Raw genomic sequence first — 12,247 nt, forward strand, 5'->3', positions numbered from 1 at the left:
ACCAGGAATAGGGTCAGGGAACCCAGAGACAAGGGTTTACCACCAAGAGGCCCGAGGGAGCCGGACATAGGTGGATCCCTGGTGGGGAAGGCCAGAGAAGAGGACAGGACAGAAAGGGAGCTCAGGACCACGCTCCAGAATCACCTGGGGGTTGGCCGAGTCCAGGACCTGGTGGACGCAGCACGGCTCGGGTGGTCACTCAAGGCCGGAGTGACCAGAACAACTGCAGTAAGTAAAAACCCTGAACTGCACAGCCCGACTCTGAGTCTCATTTCCATCCTCGCTGCACCACCACAACCCCCATCCTCTGCAACTGACCCCCTGAGGCTATACCCCTCCCGTTGGGGGTTATACTACCTGAGCTGCACATACATCACCAGCCTCAGCGGACCTTGCTGCAGCGGCGGCCGTATTGACCGCAATTCAACGGGTGGCGTAGTCGACACAAAAGAACATCTAGTAACATCTGTAAGGACTGCCACACACTGAGCTTGACACCCTGGGCACGGACCGGGTCACCGCCACTCGGAGACTACAACCCCCATCTGATCCGGCTCCGGGTATCCCCCTAACAGCACTGGCCCAGGGGGCGCGTCAGACTCATTGTATTTTCTTTTAAATGCAGCTTTCTTTTTTTTAGCAGTCATGGAGTCTTCATCTGTCTCATTGGGTCTTTCTTCCTTTTCAAAGAAGCTCTTCAGTGATGTTTGTTTTTTACTCATTTTACAAGGGTTAGAGGTGAAGGCGTAGTGGGCCCCTAACACAGAAAGATGGCTACTGCTACAGGAGACGGGCACTGATGATGATGACCACCACTACTGCTGCTACTGGAGACGGGCACTGATGATGATGACCACTACTGCTGCTACTGGACACAGCCACTGCTGCTATGAATTTTCACTGTTATTTGCTTTTTTCACTTTAACCAGAAAATCTGCTGCTGGGCCGCACGACACCAGAACACAGCTACAGGAGTCATAAGGGTGGGACACCTGACGTCATATCTAGCTGCCCATTAGCATCCAGAGCCCCTCCCCCTCCAACTTGCAGCTAGCAGGAGGGGAAGGAGTGCTGGACACACATGACCTGCTTGTCCCTGCTCCTGCCTGAGCACATTCTGTGAGTAGGGCCGCATGGCTAATTATCTATTCACTGCCAGTCCCTCCTCCTCTTTTCTTATAGGCTACTGATCACATGCTGGCTTTCTCCCTGCTGATCCTCTACAACTGTCAGCGGCGCCGCGGACCGGCTGAAAAACCCCAACGGCCCGGTCCTGGTCCGCGGACCGGCGGTTGGGGACCTCTGCCCTAAACGATAATGGATCACAGCCATGCACTAGTCTAAAGTGTCTCGGTATTGTTTTTAGACCGGTGGGATCCAAAGCCTCCCTGGCCGCTAGGATGTCCCGTACATGTTCCCTTGTTCGGATTCTTAGTTCGCGAGAGGTGAGGCCCACATAGATAAGACTGCAGGCGCAGGTAGCGTAATAGATTACATGCGTAGAACTACATGAAATATGATGAGTAATTTGAAAATGCTGTTTACCATCTGAAGACCAAAAATGAACGGCCCTTATCATGTTCCTGCATGCCAAACAGTCACCGCATGGAAAAAAGCCCCACCTCGGGCCCCTAGATCCGAACAAGGGGACTGTCTCGGCCACATAATGGCTCCTCACCAGTCTATCTCTGATGCTCTTATTTCTCCTTGCAGTTACCTGTGGTCTATCTGGGAGAGTCACGGCCAATGTGGAGTCAGTCTTCAAAATGCTCCAGTATCGTTCCAAGATATGACGCATAACGTTCCATTGGGAGTTGTAAGTGGAAATAAACCGTATATTATTATCTCTATGTTTTCCTCTGACGGCCTTATTTAAGAGGCTAGGTCTTGGAGTTTGTTTAGCTCGATTATAACCCTTATTAATCGATCTATTACTATAACCACGTGAGAGAAATCTCTCCCTCAGGTCTGCAGCTTGACACTCAAATCTCACGTCCGAGGAGCAATTCCTCCTCATCCGTAAAAACTGACCTGTTGGAATAGCTCTAATCGTGGCAGGTTCATGTGCCGAGGTTGCATGAAGCAGAGAATTGACAGAAGATTCCTTGCGGAAAACATCCGTTTGTATGTATCCATCCTCTGCTACGATTAATTTGATGTCAAGGAAGTCAATTTGTTGTTTGTGACATCTGTGTGTGAGCCGAATGTTGGAATCGTTGCGGTTCAGGGAGTCCATGAGTTCATTTATTCCCGACTTTGTCCCCTGCCAAATTATTAACAGATCATCGATATATCGATACCAGCACTGCACATGAGAAATGGCGCACGCACCGTCACCGAAAACCTGCCTCTCCCAGAGGCCTAAAAACAGGTTAGCGTATGACGGTGCGCACGCCGCGCCCATGGCAGTGCCTTGTTTTTGAAGAAAAAATCTGTCTTTAAATATAAAAAAATTATGGGTCAGAATGGACTGCAACAATTCCAAGATAAGGTCACACAAAGATAGCTCCAAGTTGCAAGTGTTCCATTGGTGGATTGGCAAACCGGGGAGTTTATTGAATTGGGAGATTACTGCCATGAGAACTGTCTGAATATTTCCATTGCTGCTGTCTCAACAGAAATACTGCCTGCTTTTCTGTCTGGTTTTGAGGACGTTTTTTCTGAGAAGGGGTGTCAGGATTTGCCTCCTCATCGTGCTTATGACTTTCCTATTAACCTGACCCCCGGAGCTATACTACTCAAGTCCAGACTGTATAATCTTTCTGGCCCTGAGAGACAAGCCATGAAGGATTTCATTGCGGAAAGTCTGGAGAAGGGACATATCAGACCCACATCTTCGCCGTGGCAGCTGGGTTCTTCTTTGTGAAGAAAAATTATGGCGGTCTATGTCCCAGTTTAGATTTCCGGGAATTAAATCAAATTACCATCCGTGATCCATACCCTCTTCCTCTGATTCCTGATTTGTTCAGCCAGGTTGTGGGAGCTAAGGTGTTCTCCAAGTTGGATTTAAGGGGAGCCTACAATCTGGTTAGAATCAGGGAAGGGGACGAATGGAAGACAGCGTTCAATAACCCGGAAGGTCATCTCGAGAGTCTGGTTATACCTTTTGGCTTGTCCAATGCACCTGCGGTATTCCAGCATTTCATAAATTATATTTTTCATCATTTGGTGGGGAGGTTTGTGGTGGTCTATCTGGACGTTATTTTGGTTTCTTCACCTGATTTTGAGACCCATCGGAGGTATGTTAAGCAGGTTCTCCAGATATTAAGGGATAAGAAATTCTATGCCAAACTAGAGTAATGTGTTATCGCTGTTCAGGAAGTGCAGTTTTTGGGGTACTTGTCATCTTCAGGTTTTCGGGTGGATCCGGAGAAGATCCGTGCAGTCCTTGACTGGGAACCTGAAGGCCCTACAATGTTTTCTGTGTTTTTCTAATTTTTACAGGAAATTCATCCAAAATTACTCTGTGAAACCCCTTACTGACATGACCAAGAAGGGGTCTGATTTTTCCAAATGGTCAGATGCTTTTGTAGCACCCTGAGGATTCGGCTGCTACAGGGGTATTGCACCTCAACCCAGAGGTGTGATATTCCACTCCCGGGTAAGGATGGAGTGTGGGACTGAGCTCAGAAAGCTGCATGCACTACACACATCCCATTTCCGAGGAACAGACCAACGGTACTCCCACTTAGAAATGTGCAGGTACGACCGAGTCTGTTCCTGGCTGGAGTGGGAGGGGGGTGGTACATCCCAGTAGTGTAGGGGCAGATAGGGGGAGCAGTCTGGGTAGTGCTAGGAGCTCATTGGGTGCTGGTCACCTGAGCTCACACATAGAGGGAGTATTTAAGGTGGGCACCATCTAAGATCAGGGTCAGTCAGTCAGCCACAGTCAGTCAGTCTGTGAGTCTTTGCAGAGGAAGAGAGCAGAAGAGCAGAGCAGCCCCAGAGCAAGAGTGAGAGAGGAGAGAGAGAAAGACCCAGAGGGGGAGAAAGAAGGAACTCTGAGAGCCCAAATACAATCACAGGGTGAAGAGTTGGCAACAGGGTACCGGATCCCAAACTGGTGGGGGCTACAACATACCTCAGCCAGAGACCGGAGGCCGTGGGCAGCATCTGCCACGGCCACCCACTATATCCACCCGGAAGGCAGACCACGCATAGGGTCAGGGAACCCAGAGACAAGGGTTCGCCAACAAGAGGCCCGAGGGAGCCGGACATAGGTGGATCCCTGGTGGGGAAGGCCAGAGACGAGGACAGGACAGAAAGGGAGCTCAGAACCACGCTCCAGAACTACTTGGGGGTTGGCCGAGTCCAGGACCTGGTGGACGCAGCACGGCTCGGGTGGTCACTCAAGGCCGGAGTGACCGGAACATCTGCAGTAAGTAAAGAACCCTGAACTGCACAACCCGACTCTGACTCTCATTACCATCATCCCTGCACCTCCACAACCACCATCCTCTGCACCTGACCCCCCTGAGGCTATACCCCTCCCGTTGGGGGTTATACTACCTAAGCTGCACCAACACCATCAGCCTCAGCGGACCCTGCTGCAGCGGCGGCCGTAGTGACCGCAATTCAACGGGTGGCGTAGTCGACATAAAGAACTTTAGTAACATCAGTAAGGACTGTCACACACTGAGCTTGACACCCTGGGCACGGACCGGGTCACAGCCACTCGGAGACTACAACCCCCATCTGATCCGGCTCCGGGTATTCCCCTAAAGAATATGGCCCAGGGGGTGCGTCAACTTTGGCGTAGTCGGCAGGAAGAACTTTAGTAACATCAGTAAGGACTGCCACACACTGAGCTTGACACCCTGGGCACGGACCGGGTCACAGCCACTCGGAGACTACAACCCCCATCTGATCCGGCTGCGGGTATCCCCCAAACAACACTGGCCCAGGGGGCGCGTCAACTTTGGCGTAGTCGGCAGGATTACGTGCCCGCAACAACCGGGTACTGCGTGCCTGAAGAAAAGTACACCGTTACCTCAAAAAGAAGTCTCCTGCCGGTTCCGGAGGGTCCCCGCCATCGGACTCCATCACAGGTCGATTCCCGCCGGTTGTCCGCCATTAACAGCTTTTTCCCGCCATCTGCAGAGTTTCCCGCCACTGGGAGACGATTCCCGCCATTTCCAAAGGTTTCCCGCCTTGTCAGAGCGGACGCCATTATGGGCGTGCCAGAGGGTGGCAAGAGGCCACCTCCCATCGTGGGCCAGGACCGAAAATGGCGCTAAAAGTGGAAACCGCCCCCACCAACAGAGACTGTGATGCTAGAGGTGTCTGTCAGCGTGAAAGAACTGCCCCTGGAGCTGACAATCACCAAGTGGCCCCGGGACCGCCCTCGAAGTGGGAGGACTGAGAACAAGAGAACAAAGATGGGTGTCGCCTGGAGCAGTCTGGAGAGAGCGCACCCAGAGACAACACGTCTGGAAGAGAGTCCAGGGAGAGCCTCCCCGGAGATGGAGGGAGAGCCAGGCAGCACCGACCCAGCGGTCAGGAGCCTGATGCGGGCCGCCACTCCAGGCAGCACCGACCCAGTGGTCAGGAGCCTGTTGCAGGTCGCCACTCCAGAAGGCCTGCTGGAGATCCTAGCACAGCTCCCCCGAGATCGGGAGTGTGCACAGACTGCGCTGGAGGGCCTCGCACGGAGGATGGCCCGGGTGCAGCGAGAGACGTTGGCGGAGTGGAGCCGAGAGATGGCCCAGCAGACCGGAACCCGTCAGCGGAGCACGCCACCCGAGACGAGGAGACCGACCGCCTCTGAGGATGGCGCAGGAGGACTGAAGGCCGGAGACGGCGCCGAGAAGGGAGCCGAACGAATGGAGGCAGGTAAAGGGGACGTCACTACCCCGAGCCGGGAAACCGCGTGCCTGCCCCAGCTCCCCGTCGCAGAGCCCGAAGTACCCCCTGCCGTGCCCGTAACCGCAACGTCACCGCCACAGACTAGGCCTCAACCGGAAGCCGCAGCCGCGACCCCTGTAACGTCACACGCCTCGACCCCGAGCGTGACCAAGCAGGAAGTACCACCAGCCTGGTCGCAAGGCCTAGTACCCCCGGGCGCCGCAATACCAACAGCGCCCCCTACCTCCGCGGAGCCACCAGCCTGGTCGCAGGGCCAAGTAGCCCAGGGGGCCGCCGTCCTTACGGTGCCCTTCACTTTCCAGGTGCCCCAGGCCTGGCCGCAAGGCCTGGGCAACCCGGGCGCCACCACCACCGCGCCCATAAAACCAAGAGTGCCGCATCTGGGAGAAGATCTGTTCGCCCAACATACGTGCCCGGATGGGCAGCCCTTTATATGGCCACCGGAGTTTCACCATCCCCGACTCCGGAAAGAGAGACCCCTAGACGAACCCCTGATTCCGGTTCCAAAGCCCGTAAAAAGGACCTCGCCCCCGCTAGAGGAGGCACAGTTTGAGTGGGACCCCACCGGAGAAGATCTCATGGGGTTCACTCAGGAGACCCGGGCAGCTGCAGCGGAGCGTGCAGAGTGCTGCCGGCAACAGCTCGAGGTCTTTGAGAGGGAGTGGAGAGAGAGGCGGGTCCGGGAACAACAAGCCCAAATAAAGAGCGCGGAGCAGAAGAGCCGGGCCAGGAGGAGTCCCCGTGCAGCCCATGGTCCCCCTTCCACCGGGACTGTGATCAAGTTTAATATGCAGCACGGGTGGGGCTTCATCAGAGATCACCGCACCCCAGGCGACGTCTTCGTGACCAGGAGAGACGTTGAGTCCCACCTACCGGAGGGACACAGAGGTCGTGACCTGTATATAGGGGACGAGGTCACCTTCACCCGGCACAAGTGTGCCAAAGGACCCTACGCCCTCCATGTGCATCGCCTGACGGAGGAGGAGCTGCGGTGTGAGGAGGAGCAGGAGGACCCGGACGGGTCTGAAGCTAAAGTTAATCACAAAGAAAGAGCAGGAGGACGTCGTCGTTGAGTACAGCAGAGTAGAAGCTGTATATAGTTGCCCGTCGGGGCACAGTGAACCATTGCTGCTAATATAGTCCCCGTTGGGACCAGAGAACTGAACTGTTAACCCGTGTGTCCCTTAACCCCACTGACCGAGGACTGAGAGCGGTCATCCCTTTCCTAATACCTGGCCGAGGACTGAGAGCGGCCATAATTCCCTTGTAGATAGTTGCGCTTCCTAAAGCGCCCCCTACTGGTTTTATAGAAGAACTGATTTTTCTTCAAGAGACTGTCGCACTTTACCCGGTCACAAGTTGCACCGTGACCGGAGGAACCAGAAGACAAGAATGTTTTTATGAAAAGTTTATATGAAAAGTTTATGCTGATATATATGATGTTTTATATGTTTTATATGTTTATGTTTATGAAAAAAAATTGTATGTTTTGGATGTTGTTTATGTCTTACAGCCCGAGGACGTGCTGTGATTTACCAGGGGGGAATGTAGCACCCTGAGGATTCGGCTGCTACAGGGGTATTGCACCTCAACCCAGAGGTGTGATATTCCACTCCCGGGTAAGGATGGAGTGTGGGACTGAGCTCAGAAAGCTGCATGCACTACACACATCCCATTTCCGAGGAACAGACCAACGGTACTCCCACTTAGAAATGTGCAGGTACGACCGAGTCTGTTCCTGGCTGGAGTGGGAGGGGGGTGGTACATCCCAGTAGTGTAGGGGCAGATAGGGGGAGCAGTCTGGGTAGTGCTAGGAGCTCATTGGGTGCTGGTCACCTGAGCTCACACATAGAGGGAGTATTTAAGGTGGGCACCATCTAAGATCAGGGTCAGTCAGTCAGCCACAGTCAGTCAGTCTGTGAGTCTTTGCAGAGGAAGAGAGCAGAAGAGCAGAGCAGCCCCAGAGCAAGAGTGAGAGAGGAGAGAGAGAAAGACCCAGAGGGGGAGAAAGAAGGAACTCTGAGAGCCCAAATACAATCACAGGGTGAAGAGTTGGCAACAGGGTACCGGATCCCAAACTGGTGGGGGCTACAACATACCTCAGCCAGAGACCAGAGGCCGTGGGCAGCATCTGCCACGGCCACCCACTATATCCACCCGGAAGGCAGACCACGCATAGGGTCAGGGAACCCAGAGACAAGGGTTCGCCAACAAGAGGCCCGAGGGAGCCGGACATAGGTGGATCCCTGGTGGGGAAGGCCAGAGACGAGGACAGGACAGAAAGGGAGCTCAGAACCACGCTCCAGAACTACTTGGGGGTTGGCCGAGTCCAGGACCTGGTGGACGCAGCACGGCTCGGGTGGTCACTCAAGGCCGGAGTGACCGGAACATCTGCAGTAAGTAAAGAACCCTGAACTGCACAACCCGACTCTGACTCTCATTACCATCATCCCTGCACCTCCACAACCACCATCCTCTGCACCTGACCCCCCTGAGGCTATACCCCTCCCGTTGGGGGTTATACTACCTAAGCTGCACCAACACCATCAGCCTCAGCGGACCCTGCTGCAGCGGCGGCCGTAGTGACCGCAATTCAACGGGTGGCGTAGTCGACATAAAGAACTTTAGTAACATCAGTAAGGACTGCCACACACTGAGCTTGACACCCTGGGCACGGACCAGGTCACAGCCACTCGGAGACTACAACCCCCATCTGATCCGGCTCCGGGTATTCCCCTAAAGAATATGGCCCAGGGGGTGCGTCAACTTTGGCGTAGTCGGCAGGAAGAACTTTAGTAACATCAGTAAGGACTGCCACACACTGAGCTTGACACCCTGGGCACGGACCGGGTCACAGCCACTCGGAGACTACAACCCCCATCTGATCCGGCTCCGGGTATCCCCCAAACAACACTGGCCCAGGGGGCGCGTCACTTTCCTCCTGGCTTTTTCTTCCATAAAGAATCATTTTGCCACTGCACCTATACTTAGTCAACCCGATGTTTCTCAACCTCTTTATTGTGGAGGTCGATGCTTCGGATGTCGGAGTTGGGGCTGTGTTGTCTCAGGGTTCGTCTCCTGCTAAATGGTGTCCATGCGCCTTCTTTTCTAAAATATTGTCTTCAGCTGAGAGAAATTATGACGTGGGTAATAGGGAACTTTTGGCGATCTAATTGGCATTCGAGTAATGGCGACACTGGTTGGAGGGGGCTGTCCATCCTATTACTGTTATTACTGACCATAATAACCTGTCATATCTCCAGTCAGCTAAACGTCTCAACCCTAGACAAGCCAGATGGTCCCTGTTTTTTACTAGGTTCAACTCTGTTGTCACTTTTCGTCCAGGGGTTAAAAATATTAAGGCTGATGCTTTGTGCCGGAGCTCCCCTGGTGGTAGGGACCATGAGAACCCTGCCCCGATATTGCAGAAAGGGGTAGTCATTTCGGCTCTTTATCCTGAACTAGAGGGTGAGGTGTTGGAGGCTCAGGGGGACACCGCTGCCTCCTGCACTACAGGAAAGTTATTTGTACCATCTGATCTGCACTGTAAAGTAATCAAGGAACATCATAACTCTGTGCTTGCTGGGCATCCAGGTGGTAAGGCAACCGCGGACCTCCCCTCATTGTTTTTGGTGGCCGAGGTTGCATCAGGATGTGATTGACCACGTAGCTGCTAAGGTTTTGCATATCCGTCCGTCTGGTACTCTTATTTTGCTACCCATCCCTTGCAGGCCATGGCCATGGACATTACTGACCTACCGGTTTCTGCAGGCAAAACGGTGGTTTTGGTGGTAGTAGATAGGTTCAGTAAAATGGTTCACTTCGTCGCTTTACCTGCACTTCCCAATGCTAAGACACTTGCCCAGGTGTTCATAAATGAGATTGTGAAGCTTCATGGGGTTCCCTCCGATGTGGTGTCCGATTGGGAGACCCAGTTTGTTTCCAAGTTCTGGAAGGCATTCTGTTCTCGACTGGGGGTGTCAGGGTAAGAAAGAATATATATTTTTCCACTTTTATACTTTTATACGCTTTGCTTATGTACTAACCACCATTTTGTGTCTTATAACAATAAGCTTTCCTTGCTATGTGTTACTTAGATCGAAACTTATGCTAAGATGGCGCCAGTATCAGCCAGCACCTGTTTCAGAGAAATGAAACCAAAACATCAACTGACGGTTGTCTGCCCAGAGACTGAGTTAAGGAGTCGTGGACCAATCAGGAGTGGCTGGATACTAGACATTTATGGCTTACCCCGCCCCGAACAATCCATTTATGGCTTACCCCGCCCCGAACAACCCCTTTCCCCTCCCCATTATGTAGTGTATTTAAGTTTGTGCATGCGGAAATAAAGACAGAACATTGCTGAGATCGTGGCTTGCCAGTAGCCTTCTGAGCATGCTCTGAGTTTGAACCAGCTTGTTGTCTGACTCATTCTTTGAATGGTTGACCCATGCTCATAGCCTTAATTTGGAGTGACTGGAGGACGAGTGGAATGTCGCTACGACCCCGACAAATGGCGCCCAACGTGGGGCGTGGCTAGCGGTACGCCGCCCTCTCGGACCCATATTGCTGACTTCCCTGGTGGTGACTGCCGCGGCTGAATTTGAGGCCTGATCAACCTCCATCGAACACGGTAAGTCGAGATGTATTTTATATGTCTCACTTGCCTGTGTGTCAGCCGCAGCGGTTCCTGTGGGATTATCAGTTTGGATCTGGGTGGGTGACCGAGGTTATTTTGTTTATTTGGCGCAACACCAGAACCACCACCGCTATGTGGGGCCATTATACTGTATGGAGGATTATGTGGGGTCATTATACTGTATGGAGGACTATGTGGGACCCATTATTCTGTATGGATGACTATGTAGGGCCCATTGTGCTGTAAGGAGGACTATGTGGTACCCATAATACTGTATGGAGGACTATGTGAGGCCCATTATTCTGTATGGAGGACTATTCGGGACCCATTATTCTGTATGGAAGACTATGTGAGACCCATTATTCTGTATGGAGGACTATGTGGGGCCTATTATTCTGTATGGAGGACTATGTTGGGCCCATTATTCTGTATGGAGGACTATGTGAGCCCATTATTCTGTATTGAGGACTATGTGGGGCCCATTATTCTGTATTGAGGGCTATGTGGGGCCCATTATACTGTATGGAGGACTATGTGGGGCCCATTATTCTGTGTGGAGAACTATGTGGTGCCTATTATAGTGTATGGAGGACTATGTTGGGCCCATTATTCTGTATGGAGGACTATGTGGGGCCATTATTTTGTATGGAGGAGTATGTGGGGCCCAGTATACTGTATTGAGGACTATTTGGGGCCATTATTCTGTATGGAGAACTATGTGGTGCCTATTATAGTGTATGGAGGACTATGTTGGGCCCATTATTCTGTATTGAGGACTATGTGGGGCCATTATTTTGTATGGAGGAGTATGTGGGGCCCAGTATACTGTATTGAGGACTATTTGGGGCCATTATTCTGTATGGAGAACTATGTGGTGCCTATTCTAGTGTATGGAGGACTATGTGGGGCCCATTATTCTGTATGGAGGACTTTGTGGGACCCAGTATACTGTATATTATGGTTGGCCCGTGACTTTTTCCAAGTTTTTCATTTTGGCCCTCTGTATGTTTGAGTTTGACATCCCTGTATTACACAGAGTGGAAAGAGTAAATGTGACATTGTCCCCTCTTCTCTATAATCTCCGGATATTTCCTGTAGAAGGTCGTGTGATCGGCTCACCTGTAGTCAGATCGCTGCTCGGCCCCGGCTGACTCGTATTAGGGTCAGGGGTCTCTGGGGTCACATTTTGCTCGTCTTCGGTGTCGCCTTCTGGTGTCTCCTGATAGATAGAATATATAGAATTAACATGAGGAACCTTCCACTAAATCACCAAATCCATAAATCAGGAAACACTAAACCTGCATTTACAGACGCACCAACTGTAACTCTACAGATCAGCCGCCATCATGAGGACTTTTCTCAGATAAGATGGATTAAGATGAGGTAACATTGCAAAAACATTAATATAGATAATAGAGGGAGACAGAGGCGGAAATACAGACTTCCCACCACTGAGCTGTAACTACATCAGCAGAGTACAGACTGCCATGAGAGACGATGGAGCAGCAGAGACCGGCGGCCATATTACCTCCTGTGCTTGCCAGGGGCTGACAGGGAGGCCAATAAGATCTAACACCAGATCTTCTGATATCTGACTGGTGATCTGGAGAAGATCAGAAAACAAGGACGTGTTCTAGAGAAGATGATGGATCCTTACCGGGCGTTCCGATGAGCGGGCCGGACCTTCCAGTACATACAGGACTTTTTCGGCCAGTTCTTTAAGAAAAGACGAAACTCCATATT

This window comes from Phyllobates terribilis, unplaced genomic scaffold, assembly GCF_046119375.1.
Source record: "Phyllobates terribilis strain yellow unplaced genomic scaffold, ASM4611937v1 Scaffold_7__3_contigs__length_470593459, whole genome shotgun sequence".
Lineage (NCBI taxonomy): Eukaryota > Metazoa > Chordata > Amphibia > Anura > Dendrobatidae > Phyllobates > Phyllobates terribilis.